The sequence below is a fragment of the Myxine glutinosa genome, chromosome 5, assembly GCF_964187855.1.
Source record: "Myxine glutinosa chromosome 5, kmMyxGlut1.1, whole genome shotgun sequence".
In the NCBI taxonomy this organism is placed as follows: domain Eukaryota; kingdom Metazoa; phylum Chordata; class Myxini; order Myxiniformes; family Myxinidae; genus Myxine; species Myxine glutinosa.
In genome coordinates, this window is record NC_136265.1 from 209379417 (window position 1) to 209401264 (window position 21848).

At 45.4% G+C, this 21848-nt stretch overlaps 1 protein-coding gene across 1 annotated transcript in view; it reads right to left on the reverse strand.

Annotated features, from left to right (window-relative positions):
* The window catches only part of LOC137428175 (uncharacterized), a 297132-nt gene that overhangs the window by 242282 nt on the left and 33002 nt on the right, over positions 1–21848 (reverse strand). The window lies entirely within an intron of this gene.

Consider the following 21848-nt stretch of genomic DNA (forward strand, 5'->3'; position numbering starts at 1 on the left):
ATGCAATATGGTTTAAAACAGGTTTAAACTAGAACAGTACTCGGTAGAGCACAAACCTCCGCCAGGCTGACCAGTTTACATTTTGTACCCCAGTGATAACCGGATCTGGATCTCCAAAATCTAATCGGCTTCTTGTTGTCACCAACCCATCAAATCCACCAAATTTCGTCTGAATCAGTCCACAACTTTTAGAGATATCCTGCGATATATTGTTTTGGCCCCATCACTCAATGGTGAAGAATCACTTTAAAAATTCTCTGATCCGGTTTCGGATCTTCACCAAAATTGAATCAATTATTCCTCGTCTCACACACCCAATCTGTCCATCACAGCAATCCTGCTGTATTTGGCAATTCATATCGGTCTGTGTTGCCTATAACCCATATTGTTATAATATCGCTCCCTAGACAAAGTGTCCAACGTATCGACATACCAAAGCTTCAGAACAACTTTTGACCCAGATTGTTTGACCATGAAAGCACACAAAGCACAATAACTCAACCGATCATGAGACATGGATGGACGTTCCTTTCTCTTCCACTTTTCGATTATTTCTTACTCCAATATGGCGGCGGCACACAAATTGCTGACGTCACTTAACAACCTCAATTCTGCACTTTTGAAATGATGTAATCTGCCCCACAATGCTCATTGTGCATGCGCAGAAACCCCAGGAAACAGGAGTTTAGGCCGAAATATAATGTATGATGTGTCCTGGATAAGGATTGTGATGTGGGAATGGCTCACCAAGCTTCTGAAAGATACTTGGAAAAGTACCTGAGACAAAGGGCTTTGCCTCCCCACAACGAAAGAGTTGGAGAACTTTCTCAGCTTGCCGAACGGGCACCTGCTCGTAGTGCAAACTCCCTACCAGGTGGGTCGGTGGAAGTGGAGTGGAGGAACGTGCGTTGGGCAACCCATCGATGGCTCGCTACCATTGAATGGACTGTGTATCTGGATTAGCTTATGGTGAACACTGATGGGAATGACATATCTGGGGCTTGTGCATGTACTGGGTAGGTTTATTTTCTATCAATCATGTTGGGAATGGGGGCTCAACTGGAGCTTAGACCACCGTTATAAATACAGTCGGACCCCGCTATTCACGGTTTTTTCAGGAACGTATCCCCCACGAATAGCGGGGTCCCACGGTATACTAGCAAGTACATGTGGAGCATCCATGCATGTGTAAAATGTGACTTCAAGTGCTCAAGGACCAGGGTCCACAACCCAATTAGTGGCCCAGGGGGCAAAGCCCCCTGTTCGCTCCTGAAAACTGAGGAAGGATTGAAGATTGTGTAGCTCTCCCTATCATAATAGGGGGAGGCTTAAAAAATTGCAGCACATGATCTTCGAGAAATCTGATTGAACACTGACACCATCAAGGCCAGTCAGGAACAAACTACAATATCTCTTACAGTAAGTGGTCGTCATAATCACATCAGAGATGACAGTGTGCCATTTGGGTTCAAGGAGCTCCTGCTGGGGGGTGTTGTTTGAAGAAAACCCAAACACACAGGCGAACGAAAAGTCCTGCCAACATTCCCATACTCCTCTATCTCCATGCATCCAGGTATCTATAACCTATATAATTCCCATTTAAACATATCCACCACTCCACTGCCACTACCTTTCCAGGGAGACCATTCCATGCATTAGCTCCTCTCCGACTGAAAGGCCCCTACCATAAACTACCCTAACTCTCATATTCTTTACCCTCAAGATAAGGCCCTGGGCCCAACATTGCCCACTATGCTAAAAAAAACTGCACTGATCTTGACCACATCCCTCATTATCTTCAACATCTCAATCAGATCTCCTCGTAATCTCCTTTTCAATGCATAAAGACCTGTCTCCTTCAACTGTTCATCGCTTAGTCGAGCTAGCCCTGGAATTAATCTAGTACAGCTCGACAATGTACCTGTCTGTACTGTACCATTTACAGGTATGTCCTTCCCCAGATGTGATCACCAAAACTGTACACTATTCTAGACTAGGCCTCATTAAATTCATATTTTGATTTACTTGGGAACCCGCTAGCATGGGAGTGGGAGAGGATCATGTTATTATCCTTATTATTATTGCCAATTATTATTACTATTACAAATGTTAGATCAAGTCATTGAAAAGATCAGACCATTTTCAAAATTCCCGAAAATAAAATTTACTTCCGTGAGGGTGTCGGGGACACCTTACCCCGGCCTTCCTCTCAATCAAACCCCCCCCTTTCCCCAAACACGGCTCCTCGGGGGGTGTGTCCTCTAGGCCTGCCCATCCTGTGCGATTCCAAATCAATGTTGTCAGCGGCAGCACTTGATGCATGACTCCGGTTAGTTTTATAATTAGTGAGTTTAAATGCGGGCGATTGCGTGGCTTGGCTATGTGTCTATGATGTGGTTCCAAAAGGGACATAGCAAATAAATTACAGAGGTAACGACATGCAAGGGATAATTACCCATAATCCCCAAGCTAATTAACATAACCCACTCCTCGTAATGGGGACGAAGAAACAAACTTAACCTGACAGTCCAGTCTAATACAAAGTCCTTACTTATAGTACATCGAGATGGTTCTTCTTCTTCACGCCAACCGGAGCACACTAATCTATCTATACATTCTACATGGTTTATTTATTTATTTATTTATTTGTATACAAGATCGAGGCTCGTGAAAGAGCTAACATTAATCACACAGAAAGACAAACCAACACATAAGACACATAACATGGGGAGCGGTAGACAAGATGGGGCGAGAGGGGGAGGAACACAAACACAACATCTGAGAGCAGGGACATCGAGAGATCTGTGGGAGGGAGAGGGCTTTGGGGGAGTTTGGGAGGGGGAGGCATGGGAAGGGGGCGGGGTGGGTGAGGTATAAAACATATGGACACTGCAAGGACTTCCAGGAAAGAAGTTGGAATTTCAAACAAAGTGGATCTGGGGTGAATTAGCGGAGGTAGAAAAGATCAAGGTTTTGGATGGGGGAAGATAAGAGATGGTGGTGAACAGCTGTTTTAAAGACCTGGAGGAAGGAGTGGGATTGAAGGGAGTGTGGGAGTTTGTTCCAGAGGTGGGAGAAAAGAGGAATGAAAGAGTGAAGGTGAGCAGAGAGCCTAGATTTCGGCAGTTTAACCATCAGAGGGTTGCTGGCAGATCTTGTGCGACCTGTAGGAATATTTGGGGGACAAAGCACAGAGACAGCTGGGGGAGCAAGGCCGGAGAGGAGTCGGTAGAAGACAGAAAGAACACCTACCTGCCTGTGGTGAGTGAGTGAAAGGCACTTGGAGATAGCTTCATCGCAGGAGATTCCAATGATTCTGAAAGCTTTGGTTTCAACAGCGTGAAGCCAAGCGAGGTGTGAGGCTGGAGCACCGGCCCATAGGGGAGAACAGTATTCCATTGAGCTGCGGATGAAAGCCTTGTATGTGGTGAGGAGCTCAGGTGTGCCAAGGAAAGACTTCACACGACGGAGGATGCCCAGTCGGCGACTAGCTTTGGAGGCCAGCTTGGAAATGTGGTTTTCCCAAGAAAGATCATGGCAGATAGTGAGACCCAAAAGCTTGAGCGACAGAACTTCTTGGAAAGGATTGTTGAGAAAGTAGATGGGAGGGTTGTCCAGTCGGTCTTTTCGGAGAGACGTAGTAAGAGTGTGAGATTTGTCAGGATTGAAAGACATGTTCCACTTGTTTGACCAGTCTGATTTTGTCCAGGTCTTCAGAGAGTGAGGAGGCTGCAGACTGCCGATCTGAGGGAAGAGGAATGGAGCGGCAGAGAGTGGAGTCATCAGCAAAGAGATAGAGAGGATTTTCCAGAGAGTCGGAGAGATCATTTATGAAGACCAGAAAAAGCACAGGGCCCAGAACACTGCCTTGGGGAACTCCAGCCTGAACAGGAAGGGGAGATGAGAGAAGTCCATTCAGGGCCACACGTTGACTACGACCAGAGAGGAAGTCCGCAAGCCATGCGTGGGGATTTCCATGGACACCATAGGAGGAGAGTTTGGTGAGCAGAGCTGGGTGCCAGACAGTATCGAAGGCACGTGATATGTCAAGGGAGACAGCTCTGATTTCCTGTTTGGCATTGAGGACCTCCATCCATTGTTGAGACAGCAGAAGCAGCATGTCCAGAGTAGAATGACCTGGTCTGAATCCAAATTGATGATCGGAGATCAAGCCATTGGAGAAGAGGAAGGATTTGATACCCAAAGCAATGATGGATTCCATGACTTTGCTGATAATTGGGAGCAGGCTGATTGGTCTATAGTTGCAAGGATCTGTTTTTGCACCTTTTTGTGTAAAGCGGTCATGTTTGCTGATTTCCAAGATGCTGGCAGATGACCTTGAGCAAAAGAGAGGGTGAAAAGAACAGAGAGAGGATGAGATAGAGCGGCAGAGCAGGATTTTAGGACCCGTGGGCTGATGCCGTCTGGATGAGATAGAGCGGCAGAGCAGGATTTTAGGACCCGTGGGCTGATGCCGTCTGGTCCAGTTGCAGAATCATAGTCGAGGTTTGACAAAAACTTCTCCACCTTGTCAGGAGAGAAGGACACAGAGTCCAGGAGCAGTTGGGTTCAACTGGGTAAGGTGGGAACAGAGAGAGATGGGTTTGGGACACAAGATTTTGAGGCAAACACAGAGTTGAGGCATTTGGCTTTGTCACGTGTGGTGTCAACTGTGTCGGCATTTGAGGTAAGGGAGGGGATGGAGGGGGAACAAACACCAGAAACGGATTTAACCAGATGCCACCAGGATTTGGAGGAAGGAGACAGGTTTGAGAGTTCATTCTTGAGTGTGGAGAGATCGTGCTTCCTGGCACTCCTGAGTGTAGACACACACTTGTTCCGAGCTTGGTGGAAGGAACTGAGATTGCCTTCAGTTGGATTAGCCTTCCAAGAGGCAAAGGCAAGTTGTTTCAGGGCAGTTGTTTCAGGGCAACTGCCTCACCACAAGATTCAGTGTATCATGGACGGGAGGAAGGGTAAGACAACTGAAGACGAGATGGGATAAATCTGTGCATGAGAGAGAGCAGTTTGCTTTGGAAGAATTCCCAGGAAGAATTGATGTCAGAGGCAGTAGAGATGGCAGACCAGTCCAGATGATTGATGGCTGCTTGAAGACCGTGCCAGTCGGCCTGAGTGAAATGCCAGCCTCGTCGACGCTGAGGAGGCTCTCTGAGAATGGCGAGAGAGATGTCCACTTTAACAAGCACATGATCAGAAGAACCGATTGGAGCAGAAGAAGAGCAGCAGACATTTGCAGGGAAGTTTGTCATAACCAAGTCTAGAAGAGAAGATACTCCATTGGCTGAGATCCGGGTCGGGAAATTGACAGATTGTGTCAGTCCCAATGAGTCACAGAAGTCCTTTGCTGAGGTGCCATGACTGGTGAGAGAGAAACCCACGCCCAGCCAGCTGGCATGATGACAGTTGGTCGCCACATACGAGGAAGGGAGAGTTGGGATGAGTGGATAGAAGTTGGTCCATGTTGTCAGAGAGTGAAATGTAAATTGAGTCATCACTGTTTGGGGGACGGTACAGAACACATATGAACAAAAAAAGGTGGGAGAGTGCGGAAGAGAGTTTTTGATAAAGATAGCCACCCCACCACCAGGACGAGGCTCAGGTCTATCATACCGGAAGAGGGAGTAACCAGGAAGAGATATTGAGGAATCAGAGACATCTTGAAGGAGGAAAGTCTCTGTTAAGCAGATCAAGTCTGGATTGTCAGAAGCAACCTGTATGGAGAGATCAGTCAGGTTTGAGCGAAGGCCCTGGATGTTTAAGGTCCATATCGTTAATGAGGAGAGAGGAGGAGCATCGGGTACAGGACAGGGTAGGGGAGGGGTAGGGTAAGATGAAGGATGAGAGGGGGAGGTAGGGAGAGCAGTTGATAGTGTGTCAGAGATTACACAAGGGTTACAAGAAAGGGAAAGATGAGGAGGACAAAGGGTTTGATGGTGATGGGATGAGGCACAGTGAGGGGTTGTTTGAGGGGAGGCAGAGGAAAGTAGAAGGTTGGGGGAGGTGGTGGTATGAGCTAGAAGGGAGACAAAGTGGGGAGGAGGCGGATTAGAGGAGGAGGGGGGAGGAGGGAGAATTGGAGAGAAATGGTATGGGGGGGAGATTTGAAGGGGAGGGGTTGGGGGGGAGTTTTGAAGGGGAGGGGGGAGGGGGGAGTTTAGTTTAGGAGGGGAGGGGCAAGGGGGCATTTTAGGTGTGGAGGGGCAAGGGGGGATTTGGAGGGGAGGGGCAAGGGGGGATTTGGAGGGGAGGGGCAAGGGGTGAGTTTAGGAGGGGAGGGGCAAGGGGGCCGTTTATGAGTGGAGGGGCAAGGGGGGAGTTTAGGAGTGTAGGGGCAAGGGGGGGATTTGGAGGGGAGGGGCAAGAGGGGAGTTTAGAAAGTGGATGATTATTGAAAGACGAACATTGATAACAAATTGGGTTTATTGTGATTTTGAAGTTAGCAATCCGATTAAGAACAATGGAGGAGGGGTGGAATGAATGTGAATTTAGAACATGTAGTGAGAGAGATGTATAAGAGATTGAATTTCTTTTTTTTGACGTGGAATGAGTTGGAGAGGAAATTGAGAAAAGCCTTTTAAATAGGAAGAAAAACAGCGTGTTGTAATACACCACTGAATAAAACACTGCAGGGGAAAGTTTAAACATATTTAAATAATATTTAAACAGAACCGTGAACAATCTTATATTCACAAAATACCAACGGGGAGAGGGAGCCTAGAGGGACAACCACGAGTCACGTGAACAGGGCAAAAGGTGGATGGCAAGGAGATAATGGGGGCGGGGCGAACAGCACACGTGGAGAAAGGAAAATAAATGTTTTTGTTTTTGTTTTTTTGTTTTGGGGGGGGGGGCGATTCAAAACGTTAGACAAAGAGTATTATGTTTGGGGTAGAAGGGAAAAATCTAAGACCAAGCAAAACACGAAGTAGGGAACTTAAGTTAACAACCACTCGGGGTACAAGGCCACACACGCGGAACAAACAGAACACGATTAATAAATTATGAGTTACAGGAAATTCAAACCAAAACCAACTACAAACAAACAATGACGCATATACGATAAAATAACGAGTTGAAATTTGACAAATACACGAATGGAAAAATAACTTCACTTTGGATGCCCGGAGAGAACCAAGCCTCAAGGTAGGAAGCTTCAACAACTAGGCCGCGCGGCACGAAATACTCGACTATTTTATACAGGTATGAAAGATTAACACGGAGAATCTTCCGAGGGACACACTATAGGCACACACACGTAAGATAAATACAGTTTTGACAAACATACAATTGTGAACAATTACTTAACTTCGAGCGTGCGTGAAGATCGTGCAACAGCTTCGAAAAACCGTGACCGCCCCGACAAGATCTCACGAGACTCAAATTGGTTCTAAGGTAATCACTGCCTACGCCCTACAAACGTAACAATATTGTTTTGTAATAACATTAAGATTATACTTTTATCATTAGTTTTGTTATAAAAAGCGGCCTTGGAAAAACGCCATGATAAAGCTATCTTAACACGGATATACACGTCAACACGGATATATCAATTATTCTTCTCTCGAACTTTTCTTAAATAACAACGTTATATTTGATACTCCAACCGAAGATGTTGTGGCGGTTACCTTATTGGGACATAATCCACGGGCACGGGCTTCTGATTGTGTGGGCGTGACGTGCGCTCGGTTGTTGAAGCCACGCCCTCCGAAGTGGGTTTTTGGCGCTATAAAAAGCTGTATGAGTTCCGTTCGTGAGGGCTTTCTGTTCGAATAAAGGAGCTTTGAACACCTACGAAATGGCCTCGTCTTCTCGTCATCCATGTCCCATATATTGCGATCAACTGATTGAAATTCGATAATCATTAAATTAGTGGCAGGTGGTACCAGATAATCAATCAATGATAATAAACTAGATAGATAGACAATGGTAATAAATCAGATAATCAATAAATCAGAGGGCTATGCACGGCAAAGACAACGTGCCAGTAATATTGATCCCCAAAGGTAGAACAACTCTTTCGGACTTCATTTCTGCCTTCTCTTCTACACCATGGCCATGCCACAAATGTGAAGTTCTCCCAAGTTATCCCAATACATCTGCTCGGTCAGATGTAGTTTAAAATAAATGAATAAACTATGCATTGGAGTCAATACATTGCCTTTCCCTATTCTGGTAACTGTCCTTCGTGAAGAGCAGGTGAGCTATCGCCGGCACATTAGCCAAATTCCAGCCATAACTTCTGCTAGGAACTGGGAAGGAAATAGCTAACCTCCCAGGATAATCACCCTTTGCCAAGATACGAAGCCACATTTCCACCATTTATAAATCATGTTTTTTGAGGTGCAATACCACCAGATAATCACATGATGGCGGCCGCTGATCAACAACTTATCCATAAACTAGCTGGGGTACCCGACATTGCCCAGTGATGTTCTAATCCTGTTGGCATTTTGAAGAAATCAAACTTGGTTTTTTTTTCCTCTTTTTTGTGGGGGCCAAAAACACTTCCCTACACCCACTAAGGAATGGGGTCGAGGATCATTTTAATATTACCTTTCACATCGTCACAAAGACTGAGGCATTATAGTGCGATTTTAAAAAACATCTCAAAAAAAATCAAAGTTTTTTTTCAAAAACGTAAGTTTTTTATTAACCCTAAAACACTCCCTGGAACTCAATGATGAACCTCTGAAAGTTTGACGAAGATCCATTTAGCCATTTCTGAGAAAAATGGCAACATATATACACACACACACACACACACACACACACACACACACACACACACACACACACACACACACACACACCTCGTTTTTCATTTCTGTTCCTCACAATTCTATCTCTCTTTTATACACACACACACACACACACACACACACACACACACACACACACACACACACACACACACACACACACACACACACACACACACACACACACACACACACACACACACACACACACATTGGGGATGGGTAGGAATAATAATGAATAGTCCCAAGTGGAACAAACGCTCATCTTCCGGTGGAGGGTGGTCGTAGTCGGGCTGCCTTAGGTGATAAAGAGGGTCTTAGGGTTCTAAAGGGTTTTAATAGCCCTGATGTCTTAGGATTCTCAAAAGAGAAAAATGACTGAAAGACTAAAAAGGACTGTCCTCTCGCTGCCCCCTCCCATTCCTCCCCCTCCCCTATTCCCTCCCTCCTTCCCCCCAAACCAAAACCACAACTCTCTGAGTCTGTCCTCCCCTCTCCCTTTCTTTCCTTGTATTCAAAGCAAGAGGGCATTAATGATACCAAGAGGTTAAAATTAAATTGAGGTTAAATTAAGAATGATTAAGATCAAATTAAATTAAGAGGTTAAATTAAATAATTATTTTCATCAAATTAAATTAAGAGGTTAAAATTAGACAAGCATTCTGAGTATTGCGCTGCAATACATGTCCCCTACCGACAGTCTGTCGTCCGGAAAACTGTTGGGGAAATTACCAAGGGTTATTTATCCACAGGTTCTGAATCGTTCCCAATCGCTAATTACCTCAGATCGGGCTCACCTGTGATTCGCACTCGGCACTTCGATTTATACACCTTGCAGACAGGTCAGCAGAAGCACGAGAAAATAAGTTGTTGATAAAGACCCTTTCGAGTCGCTAAATATCAGTAATTGATTATATTTTCCGGTTCACGATCAATGATCGATGTGTATATATATGTTGCTCGGCTTGGTTCCGCCCCTCCCGAAAGCGTGCGCTGTGTCGCGCTGTTGACGTTCGCGAGACGAGGCTGAGGGCGCGCGGTGCGGCTTGAGGAGAACTCCAGAATAAACAAGAGATATCCATTTGTTTAATATTTTCGTTTAATTAACGATATCTGCCAAACCACGTGACCTATCACAAATTCCAAAAAGACATTTTAGTAGACTCAGATGCTGAACAGATCTGTGAAGTTTCCCCTCGATTGGATCAAAAATGAGGGAGGGGCTCGGTTTTAAAGGTTCATGCTTAAAAACGTCATAACTCTGAAACCATGTGATGCATGATGTCATGCTCGCTGACTTTTTTGTTCGTCATGGGTATGCGATTCTGCTTGCAAAGTTTGGCCTCGATCTGTTCAGCCGTTGCAGAGAAAAAGGTTTTCGTGTTTTCACGAAAAACAATATGGCGGCCGAACGACGTGACCTGTGACGTCATAATTACCATAAAAATATTCTACAGACCGAGTCCCTCCTACGGTGAAAATTTGATCTCAATCGGTCCTATTATTGCAGAGAAAATATTTTTTAAAGGAAATTAAAACTTAAAATGGCGCTGAGTTAAGGATCATCAGAATTATCAGAATTACCAAAGTTCAAAGTGCATAACTTTGTCAAAAATGATCGAAACGTCGTGAAGTTCGAACTCGATCTGTAACTTATCATGAGGAAACCATGTACCAAGTTTGAAATCATTAGCATTGTGTTTAGAAAAAAAGTCCGGAAAACTGTTCTTTGCGTGACGGACTGACAGACTGACGGACTGACAGACGGACAGACAGAGGGACGGCGTGCAAACATATAGTCCCCTCCGGTGTACACCGGTAGGGGACTAATAAAGAGGAAGCGTCATGACGGAATCTCACGATATATCATGGCACACCAACATGGTTTAAATTTTGAGTTAATTAGCGAATCATGTCACCACCTGGATGGATTTTTTTTCAAGGGCTCCATTCGTTTTCCTGCATCGACGTCATGATTCATCATGCCGTTTTTTTTAATACGGCATTATACACCGCCCAAATAAAGGGATGTGTTTACTGATATTGAACTGAAACCTGGTAGGGGACATGTATTGCAAAGCAATTCTCGCTTTTGTTCATACGGGGGTAAGCAGACAGGACAGCCCCAAGCGGCAATATAGACCAGGAGCCCAGAAGGTTTATTCAAGTGAAAAGCGCCGAAGCAACTGACCACGTGGGTTGAAAGGGTTCCACCCCCACATCACAAAAATGCATTGCTGCCGGATCAGGGCCGGTGCCTTCCCGCCCAAATCGCCCAAAATAGGGACGCCATTACCGAAAATCCTATTTCCCTCAATATCTGGACAATTATACATGGCAGTATCACAAATCTGCTGTCTACACCCATGTTTTCATGGTCAACCATTATAAAAATGCATTTCTCCTTAGCCAGGGTTGTGTCTTTCCCACCCAAAAGCACCCAAAGTGCCCAAAGTAAGGAAACAATTGCTGAAATCCTACTTTCCTCAATATCTGGAAAACTATACATGAGAATATCACAAATGATGTGTCTACACCCATGTTTTCATGGTCAATTATTACATTGCCAACAATTGCAGTGCTTTAAAAATGACTAAATTCACCATGTATTATCTAAACAATGGTGTATTATATTGTACCGTACATGGTGTTATGTAACATGTCTTGATTTTATTGCAAAATTTGCTATACTAGTTGCACCAATTTTTGTTTTGAGTTTTTGAAGAGGGCTGACCAGACTGATCCAACAGGTGGGGCAAGTCCCACAGACTATGGATGGAAGTTGACTCAAAACTGCTTTGAACCAGATTGGTACCCAGGAAGTGCAGTTCCAGAGTCCCTCACCGGCCTACCTACGGATGACGGAGACGGAGTTGGAGCAGCTTCCATAGATGACGCAGAATCAGACGTCGATATAATACTTGGAGTGAGGACAGTAATACTAGTGATGAGTGACGGAGTAGACACGTAAAAATGCAGAGATGTCAGAACAACTAGTGTCATTGAACAGTACTATTTTCCTTCTGAAGGAGAATGACTCTGCAAGTTGTGAGTTAAGGACACAAGTTGGATGGAAATACCATAATACACCATTGTTGAGGTAATGCATGGTGAACTAGATATTTTAAACACTGTAAATGTTGCCAATGTAATGACTGACCATGAAAACATGGGTGTAGACACGTCATTTGTGACTTTAGACACTTTTCTTGCACAACGTTTCTAAAAATGTTTAAAACCGAAACACAAATGTCAAATTCATAAACACCGTCTGTTTAATAAACACAAGCCATCAACTTCCGAAACATGTTTAGCATAAATTTAAACTTGTTTAGAAACGTGGTGCAAGATAGTGTTTAGAAAAGTGTTAAAAATCTAAACACTGTTTTTGCATATGGTATTATCATGTATAGTTTTCCAGATAATTAGGAAAGTATGATCTTTTACCAATGGTATCCTTACTTTGGGCACTTTTGGGCTTGACCAAGGAGAATTGCATTTTTGTAATGATTGACCATGAAAACATGGGTGTAGACAGCAGATTTGTGATACTCCCATGTATAGTTGTCCAGATATTGAGGGAAATAGGATTTTCAGCAATGGTTTCCTTACTTTGGGCACTTTGGGTGCTTTGGGTGCTTTTGGGCGGGAAAGACAACCCTGGCTAAGGAGAAATGCATTTTTATAATGATTGACCATGAAAACATGGGTGTAGACACCAGATTTGTGATACTGCCATGTATAGTTTTCCAGATATTGATGAAAATAGGATTTTCGGTAATGGCGTCCCTATTTTGGGTGATTTTGGCGGGAAGACACAGGCCCTGATCCGGCAGCAATGCATTTTTGTGATGTTGGGGTAGAACCCTTTCAACCCACGTGGTCAGTTGCTTTGGCGCTTTTCACTTGAATAAACCTTCTGGGCTCCTGGTCTCATAGGTAAAGCAAACATGGTTTTAGGTTGTGTTCGTAGGGGGATAAATTATATCAATCAAAAGAGGTAGTGTTAACACTGTGTATGAATTTAGTGCGGTCTAATCTGGAATATTGTTGTTGTTCAGTTTTGGTCACCACATCTGAGCAAGGACATAATTGCATGGAGATGGTACAGGACAGACAAACTAGATGGATTCCGGGCCTAGTTAGACTAAGCCCGTGGTTCTTAACCTGGGTTCGACCGAACCCCAGGGGTTCAGTGAGCCAGTCTCAGGGGATCGGCGGAGGTCCTCCGAAACGCATTGCAATTTTATTTTTTAATTTTTTTATTTTTTGTATCAATTTGGAATCTATGTGTAATTAGTAGACTACGGATTTTTATGTTAAGAAAATAGGCCTTTTATGTTTTGAAAAGCGGCATTTTATTTTTTTATGTGAAAAAATCCCGAAATATTTTTTTCCCCCGTTTTATTCATTTTTTATTATTACCAAGTTTTTCAGAAATCAGTCAAAAAAAGAACAAAAAATGGTAAGCTTTTTCCTGCACCACATTAAGCACTCTGGGCTAGTAAACAGGTAAAAAATGACGTTCAGGTACCTTTATTGCAACCGCATTGTTTGATAAGTAGAGGACTAGAAGAAATTGACAAGACCCTTTTAGGAACGGTTAAAGTAGGTGTTTGAAATCATTATCTTGGTAATGTTCTCCTTGGTGAGGCGGTGTTGGCGGTCGGTGAAGACGTTTCTGTAGACGGAGAAGGACCTTTCCACGTCGACGCTGACGATGGGGCAGTACCTCAAGAGGGGGATGTCAGAAAGCTTGACTCCAGCCGGCACACCAACCTCAGATCCGTGCTGATCTCCATCCAGGATCAAAGCCACTGTCCTCAGCACACCAATGTCAGGATTGCGCTGCAGCACCGCCTTGAACTTGGTGAGCAGGATCTCCTTACGGCAGCCTCGGATCTTTTCGAGCTCCTCCTTGGCCTGATCAAGGAGTTGGAAGGCCTTGGCCAGCTCCATGCCGGCCTCCTCCAGCTGCTTAAGGATCTTCGGGATGAACGACACGTGGGCATTTAAGAAGACCAAACTGAGCTTGATGTCTGCCTTTCCGAACAGGTCCTTGGCACTCCGGATTGCCATCGCGTCATCGTTCAGCTGGTCCACAATGTCCTTGACGGCCTCGAAGTGCTCGGCGTAAAACACCGCGGCGTCGATCCACGTCCCCCACCGAGTCAGAATGGGCTCCGGGGGGAGAGAAAGATTGGGCTGCTGCTCCTTCCAAAAGACAACACGCGACGGGGCTTTGACGAACACCTTCTTCGTCGTGGCAATCAGGTCGTTGACGTCCTTGAACATTTCTTGGACTGTCTCGCAGACACGGTGGAGCGCGTGGGCAACGCAAGTCACATGCTGAGCTTGATGTCTGCCTTTCCGAACAGGTCCTTGGCACTCCGGATTGCCATCGCGTCATCGTTCAGCTGGTCCACAATGTCCTTGACGGCCTCGAAGTGCTCGGCGTAAAACACCGCGGCGTCGATCCACGTCCCCCACCGAGTCAGAATGGGCTCCGGGGGGAGAGAAAGATTGGGCTGCTGCTCCTTCCAAAAGACAACACGCGACGGGGCTTTGACGAACACCTTCTTCGTCGTGGCAATCAGGTCGTTGACGTCCTTGAACATTTCTCGGACTGTCTCGCAGACACGGTGGAGCGCGTGGGCAACGCAAGTCACATGCAGCAAGTCTGGGAAGAGTTCCTTCAGGGCATGGCCGGCCTTGATCATATAGGCCGCGGCGTCGCTGACGAGGACCTTGAGGCACTCCGGCTTGAAATCAGGCCAAAGATAGCGCAGCGTGTCATTGACTGCACGCACGATCTCCCCGGAGTTGGTCTTCTCCAGAAACATGCACTGGACGAGGTGGGGATGAAAGTACCCCTCCTTGGACAAGCATCCCGCGATGATGTTGGCCACATATCGACCTGCCGAATCGATCGTCTCGTCGACGGACAGCCAGATGGGCTGCTGTCCGAGGTCGGCACGGATCCCCGCCAAGGCCTCGTCGTAGCACTTGTCGAGGTAGTGCTTTCGAATCCAGCTTTCATCGGGGATCTGGAGAGTGATGTGCTTCTCCAGGAACGACCGGAGGGCAGGGTTTTCCAATTTCGACCATGGGATGCCAGCGGCCAGCATGGCCTGGCACAGCTCCTGAGCCACGATGTCGCACTTGTGCCTCTTTCCGCCACCAAAGTCCTCCATGGTGGCTTGCGTGACCGTCCTCTTCTTCTTCAAGGCCAAATTACTCTTGTGGCGGTCTCCTTGGACATGTTGGGCCAGCTCAGACTTCTGCTTCGCCCGGAAAGTCTTTTCACAAGCTCGACAGAAAGCCGTGTCACTCGACACGTACTTGAAGGTGGCCCCATCGCCGCCAGCGTTGAATTCCTTCAGCCACTTGTCACGAAGAGCAGCACTCATCTTGATAGGAGACATGTTCACACTTTGTGTACACTCTCTCACTGTAGTACACCGCCTCACTGCTGTACACGCTGGGGACGCAACGCACGCAAGTGGACGCAACGTTTTGTTTTTGAGATCGATCGCAGTTAAAAATTTCGATCGCAGTTTAAAATTTCGAAAAATTCCCTAATTTTTTTTAGCGTTGCCAGACATTTTCGACCAAAAAGGGCATTTTTTTTTATTTTTCCCGAAAAAGGGCGAAATTCTTTTTTTCTCCGAAAATAGCAAAATAATTTTTTTGCGCGCAAAAAAGCCGTTTTATGTGAAAAAAATTTTTTTATTTTTTCACATAAAAATCCGATGTGCAGTAATTACGCTTATTATTAATATTATTTTTATTTTGCTATGTATGTTACGAACGAATGGGAATGTTATTTGTAATTGTATTCCCATCCCATTCATGGTTTCTCTGGTCTGTGTTTGAGATAAGTTGTTTCACACTGACTGTAGTAAGTTGAATCAATGAGCAACTTGCTAATTATTCTGTTGATGGTGCTTACTTGCTTGCTTACTTACTTACTGGATTTTGGACTTTGCAGGTGTTCGGAAATTCCAGTGAATAGCCTCGATTAGCTTGCCATGTGCCGTGCGTCATTGGTCGCGCCTTACTTTGGAGTTACTGATTAATTGAAAAGTAAGTTGGAAATGTTTGTGGATATCAGGGTGGGTTCAGACTTATATTAAAGTCGAAAGTGGATGGTGATTATAAAATATGATTGAATTACTCAGAAAATTAGGTGGAGGTGATATAACTCCTTTGGTCGCAATTCAAAACTAACAATTCGCAGTTTTCTATGTAATATTATAATGGGATTTGAGGTGACAGAGTTGAGTAGATAATATATCCCATCATCGTAACTATAAGTTATGTTTTCTTCGTTAAAATTTTTCAGTTTTCAGAGGGGTACTGATTATATTTAAGCATGTTCCTTTTTTAATTTTTGTCATATAATTATTTGCCCGAACTCAATTAAGATCAGTTTGTTACTTTTTTTAAACTTTTTTTTGCTGTATGTTGAGCAAAAAAAGGAAGTGGTCGGAGGATTACGTGCAGTATGGGTTCACGTGTTTGACGGAACGGGACGGAAGTCAGCGTCCTCAATGCATGCTTTGCAATGTCAAGTTGAGCAACTCCAGCCTCGCACCAGCAAAACTACGGGAACACTTCAAAAAAACTGCACGGCGAGGGGCAGTACAAAGACAACGCTGGATGAATTCAAATTGAAGAGAGGCCGATTCAACGTTAGTGCTACCTTGCCCACTCTCGGCTTCATTCCAATTGACAAACCGATCCTCACCGCGTCGTATGAGGTTGCCTACCAAATTCAGCCTTCAACTCGACGAGACCACAGACGTTTCGAATTTGAGCCGGCTCATCTTATTTGTGCGTTATGTCAAAGAAGACGAGATCAAGGAAGACTTTCTGTTCTGCAAGCCTCTCACAACAACGACGAAGGCAGCCGACGTGAAGAAGCTTGTGGACGACTTCTTCAGAAGCAACGGCCTCTCGTGGGGACATGGTGTCTGCAGTTTACTCGGGCGGAGCTCCAGCCATGCTGGGATGAAACTCCGGTTTTGGAGCGCTGGTGAAGGCCGATGCACCACACATCATCGTCACGCACTGCGTCCTGCACAGACACGCACTGGCATCAAAAACCCTGCCTCCCAAACTGGCCAATGTTCTGAAAATCGTCGTTGAAACTGTGAATTACGTGCGAAGCCATGCTCTGAATCATTGTATCTTCAAAGAGCTGTGCACTGAAATTGGCTCTGAATTCGAAGTCCTTCTCGACCACTCTAACGTCCGATGGTTATCACGAGGGAAGGTAGTGAGCCGTGTTTTTGCCTTGCGTGTAGAATTAGCCCTGTTTTTGCGAGAAAACCAGCATTGCCATGCAACGCACTTCGAAGAGTCAGAGTTCATCCTCGCCTTGGCGTACTTGGCTGACATCTTCGACGCACTCAATCATCTCAATTGCCACATGCAGGTCGGTGGAGTGAATGTCATCAAATCTGAAGAAAAACTGAGCGCTTTCCGAAAGAAGTTACCGTTGTGGAGGCGGCGAACAGAGAACGACAACTATGCGAACTTTTCGCTACTGGACGAGTGCGTGAGCGGGATCGAAGATGAGTCTGAAGTTGGAGGCACTGCTGTACCGGGGGAGCTGAAGCAAGTGATTGCCACGCACTTGGATGAGCTGGGAAAGTCATTTGATGGCTACGTCCCCGACCAAGAGCAATACCCAGCATGGGTGCGGCAGCTGTTTACTTTTGACGTTGCAACGGCAGATGTCAACGACCAATACCTCAACGACCTCATCGAACTTCAGCAGAGCCAGACTCAACAACAACAACTCTTCGGCACAACAATGCTCTCAACGTTTTGGTGCCGCCAAATGGAAGGGTATCCTCACATCGCTAAAATTGCCTTTGAGATCATCACGCCGTTCGTTACAACGTATCTCTGCGAGCATGCGTTTTCCAAACTGGTGGACATTAAAACAAAGAAAAGGAGCAGGCTTGCATACGAAAATGATTTGAGGGTGGCCCTTGCCAAAACAAAACCATGCATTTCCCAGATCTCCTCCCAAAAAGAGGAACAGAAAATGCATTAAGATGCAATTCTTCTTAATTTTTTTGTCAAATTTGAGGGGTTCCGCGAGTGTTCGGTGGGTTTCGTTCGGGTTCGGCGCCTTTAAAAAAGTTAAGAACCACTGGACTAAGCTATGAGAAGCACCTGAGCGAGACAAGACTTTTTACATTAGAAAGGAGGCGATTACAACTGGATCTGCTGGAGATGTTTAAGTTATTGATGTGTATAGACAAAATTAGGCCAGAAGGGGTTTTCAAAAGAATGAATAGTGATCGGACCTGGGGCCACAGTTTCAGAGTAAAGAAACCGCATTTGCTTGTGAGAGTCAACATCTCTCTGACTATTCTCAAAGAGCCGCCTCAGCATTGAGCATTTCACTCAGACAACTGGCATGGACTACAAACAGCCATCTCACTTCAAGACTGGTCTACCATATCAACAGCCCCTAATATTAACTCACCCTGGCAATTCTCCCACAAAAATTTTCTCTCTCTTATGCACAGATCCATCCCATATCCTCTTCAGTTATCCTACCCTTCTTCCTACCCATAGTACACCGAATCCTGTGATGAGGCAGTTGCTCTGAACCAACTTGTTTTCTCTTCCTGGAAAGCAAACCCGACCGAAGGAAATGTCAGTGCATTTCACAAAGACCGCAACAAGTGTATGTCCACTCTGAGGAGAGCCAGAAAACAACATCTGTCCAACCTCAAGAATGAACTTTCAAACTTGTCTCCCTCCTCTAAAACTTGGTGACACCTTGTTAAGGCTGTCTCTGGTGTATGCTCCCGCTTGATCCCTTCCCTCATTTCAAATGGCACCACAGCCAACTCTGCTCGTAATCTAGCCTGTTAACACGCATGGTACGTGCATCCCTAAAAAAGTAGTGTGGGCCTAAGACATAAGGCTTGTAGGCCTTTGCTGATTATACACTGCCTGGGTTTGTTGCATTATATTTCCATTGGCTTTGTTTGGGTTGAGTGTTACTCACGATGAGTCACCCAGAAAAATCCAATCAATGCCAAATAAAAATGATTATTAAAGTTTAATCAAGCCTATCAGCACGCACGGTACAGGGCATGGCTCCCTAAAAAATAGCGTTACATAATTTTTGAATGCCCCCATATCGGGGTTAAACAATCCGTGACCATATGACGAATCAGCTCGTTCTGATATAACCGCAGCGTAGGCTGACATGGATGAGAGATGTCGAGTTATTCTTTGACTAGCGCATTAAACGTGTGTTTCCAATCTCGCTGTTCACCTTTTAAGAGCGTTTCAAATGCGTGTTTCCCAATCGGCGCGTTACCGGATTTTGTCGCAGGTGGTGACCACAGAGTGGTCAATCCTGTTCTATGATGACTTTAATTTCTTTCTTTTTTTAGCTTTTCACAAATACACTTAGAATATAATGTTTAAGAAGACTGGAAAGAAGACAGTAGGGAAACTTGATAATACAAGTAGCCTAAAATGCATCTTCAGCATCCAGTGAAGATGCTCAGTAATTCATTGCTAGAAATTGGAACAATAACTACTTCACAAATTCTTCCAATTATTTATACCTTTTTGTAGGGTTGGCTGGAGGTGTCCTAATAGGTAGATGTGTTTGATAATCTCAAAAAATCGTCATACCGAGTTGAAAACTTTTCATCTGACATATCAATTGCTATACAGAAGTTAATATTGCACGATTTTTTTTGTTTTTTTAATATATTTTTTTGTATACTGAATCGAGGCTCGTGAAAGAGCTAACATTTATTTCACAAACAAATCAACCAGAAAAACAAAATATATAAAAAGAGGGAGCGGAAGACAAGATGGGGAGAGAAGGGGAAGCACACAAACATAACATTTGAGAGCAGGGAGATGTGTGGGAGGGAGAGGGCTTGGGGGGAGGAGGCGTGGGAAGGGGCGAAGTATAAAACACAAGGACACCAAGGACTTCCAGGACAGAAGTTGGTATTTCAAAAAAGTGGATTTGGGATGAAATTAGCTGGGGTAGAAAAGATCAAGGTTTTGGATGGGGGAAGGAAGATAAGAGATGGTGGTGAACAGCTGTTTTAAAGACCTGGAGAGTGGAGTGGGATTGAGGAGAGTGAGGGAGTTTGTTCCAGAGGCGGGAGAAAAGAGGAATGAAGGAGTGAAGGTGAGCAGCGAGTCTTGATTTTGGCAGTTTAACCATAAGAGGGTTGCAGGCAGATTTTGTGCGACCTGTAGGAACATTTGGGGGACAGAGCCCAGAAAGAGCTGGGGGGGCAAGGCCAGAGAGGAGTCGGTAGAAGATGGAAAGACCACCAACCTGCCTGTGGTGAGTGAGTGAAAGGCCCTTGGAGTTAGCTTCATCATGGGAGATTCCAATGATTCTGAACGCTTTGGTTTCAACAGCATGAAGACGAGCTAGGTGTGAGGCAGCAGCACCAGCCCAGAGGGGAGAGCATTATTCCATTGAGCTGTGGATGAAAGCCTTGTATGTGGTGAAGAGCTCAGGTGTGTCAAGGAAGGACTTCGCACGACGGAGGATGCCCAGTCGGCGACTGGCTTTGGAGGCCAGATTTGAAATGTGGTTTTCCCAGGAAAGATCATGGCAGATAGTGAGACCCAAAAGTTTGAGTGACAAAACTTCTTGGAGAGGATTTTTCAGAAAGTGGATGGGAGGGTTGTCCAGTCGGTCTTTTCGGAGAGACATCGTAAGAGTGTGAGATTTGTCAGGATTGAAAGACATGTTCCACTTGTTTGCCCAGTCTGTGATTTTGTCCAGGTCAGCAGAGAGTGAGGAGGCTGCAGACTGCCGATCTGAGGGATGAGGAATGGAGTGACAGAGAGTAGAGTCATCAGCAAAGAGATAGAGAGGATTTTCAAGAGAGTCAGAGAGATCATTGATGAAGACCAGAAAAAGCACAGGGCCCAGAACACTGCCTTGGGGAACTCCAGCCTGAACAGGAAGAGGAGATGACAGAAACCCATTCAGGGCCACACGCTGACTATGACTAGAGAGGAAGTCCACCAGCCATGCGTGGAGATTTCCATGGATACCAGAGGAGGAGAGTTTGGTGAGCAGAGCGGGGTGCCAGACCGCATCGAAGGCACGTGATATGTCAAGGGAGACAGCTCTAATTTCCTGTTTGGCATTGAAGACCTCCATCCATTGTTGAGAAAGCAGAAGCAGCATGTCCAGAGTAGAGTGACCAGGTCTGAAACCAAATTGATGATCAGAGATCAAGCCATTGGAGAAGAGGAAAGATTTCATATCTGAAGCAATGATGGATTCCATGACTTTGCTGATAATTGGGAGAAGGCTGATTGGTCTGTAGTTGCTGGGATCTGTTTTTGCACCTTTTTTGTGCAAAGCGGTGATGTTGGCAGATTTCCAAGCAGATGGCAGATGACCTTGAGCAAAAGAGAGGGTGAAGAGAACAGAGAGAGAGAGAGTGAAAGAGCGGAAGAACAGGATTTTAGGACCCGTGGGCTGATGCCTCAGGTCCAGTTGCAGAATCAGAGTCGAGGGTTGACAGAAACTTTTCCCCCTTGTCAGGAGGAAAGGACACAGAGTCCAGGAGCAGCTGGGTACGACTGGGTACGGTGGGTACAGTGAGGGATGGGTTTGGGACCCAAGATTTAGAAGCAAACACAGAGTTGAGGCATTCAGCTTTTTCACGTGCGGAGTCAGCCGTGTGGCCGTTTGAGGTGAGGGAGGGGATGGAGGGGGAACAAACACCAGAAACAGATTTGACCAGACTCCACCAGGATTTGGAAGAGGGAGACAGATAAGAGAGTTCGGTCCTGAGAACGGAGAGATATTGTTTCCTGGCTCTCCTGAGGGTGGACACACACTTGTTTCGGGCTTTGTGAAAGGAAATGAGATTTCCTTACGTTGGATTTGCTTTCCAGGTGATGAAAGCAAGTTGTTTCTGGGCAATAGCCTCACCACAAGATTCCGTGTACCATGGACGGGAGGAAGGGTAAGACAACCAAAGACGAGATGGGATAAATCTGTGCATGAGAGAGAGCAATTTACTTTGGAAG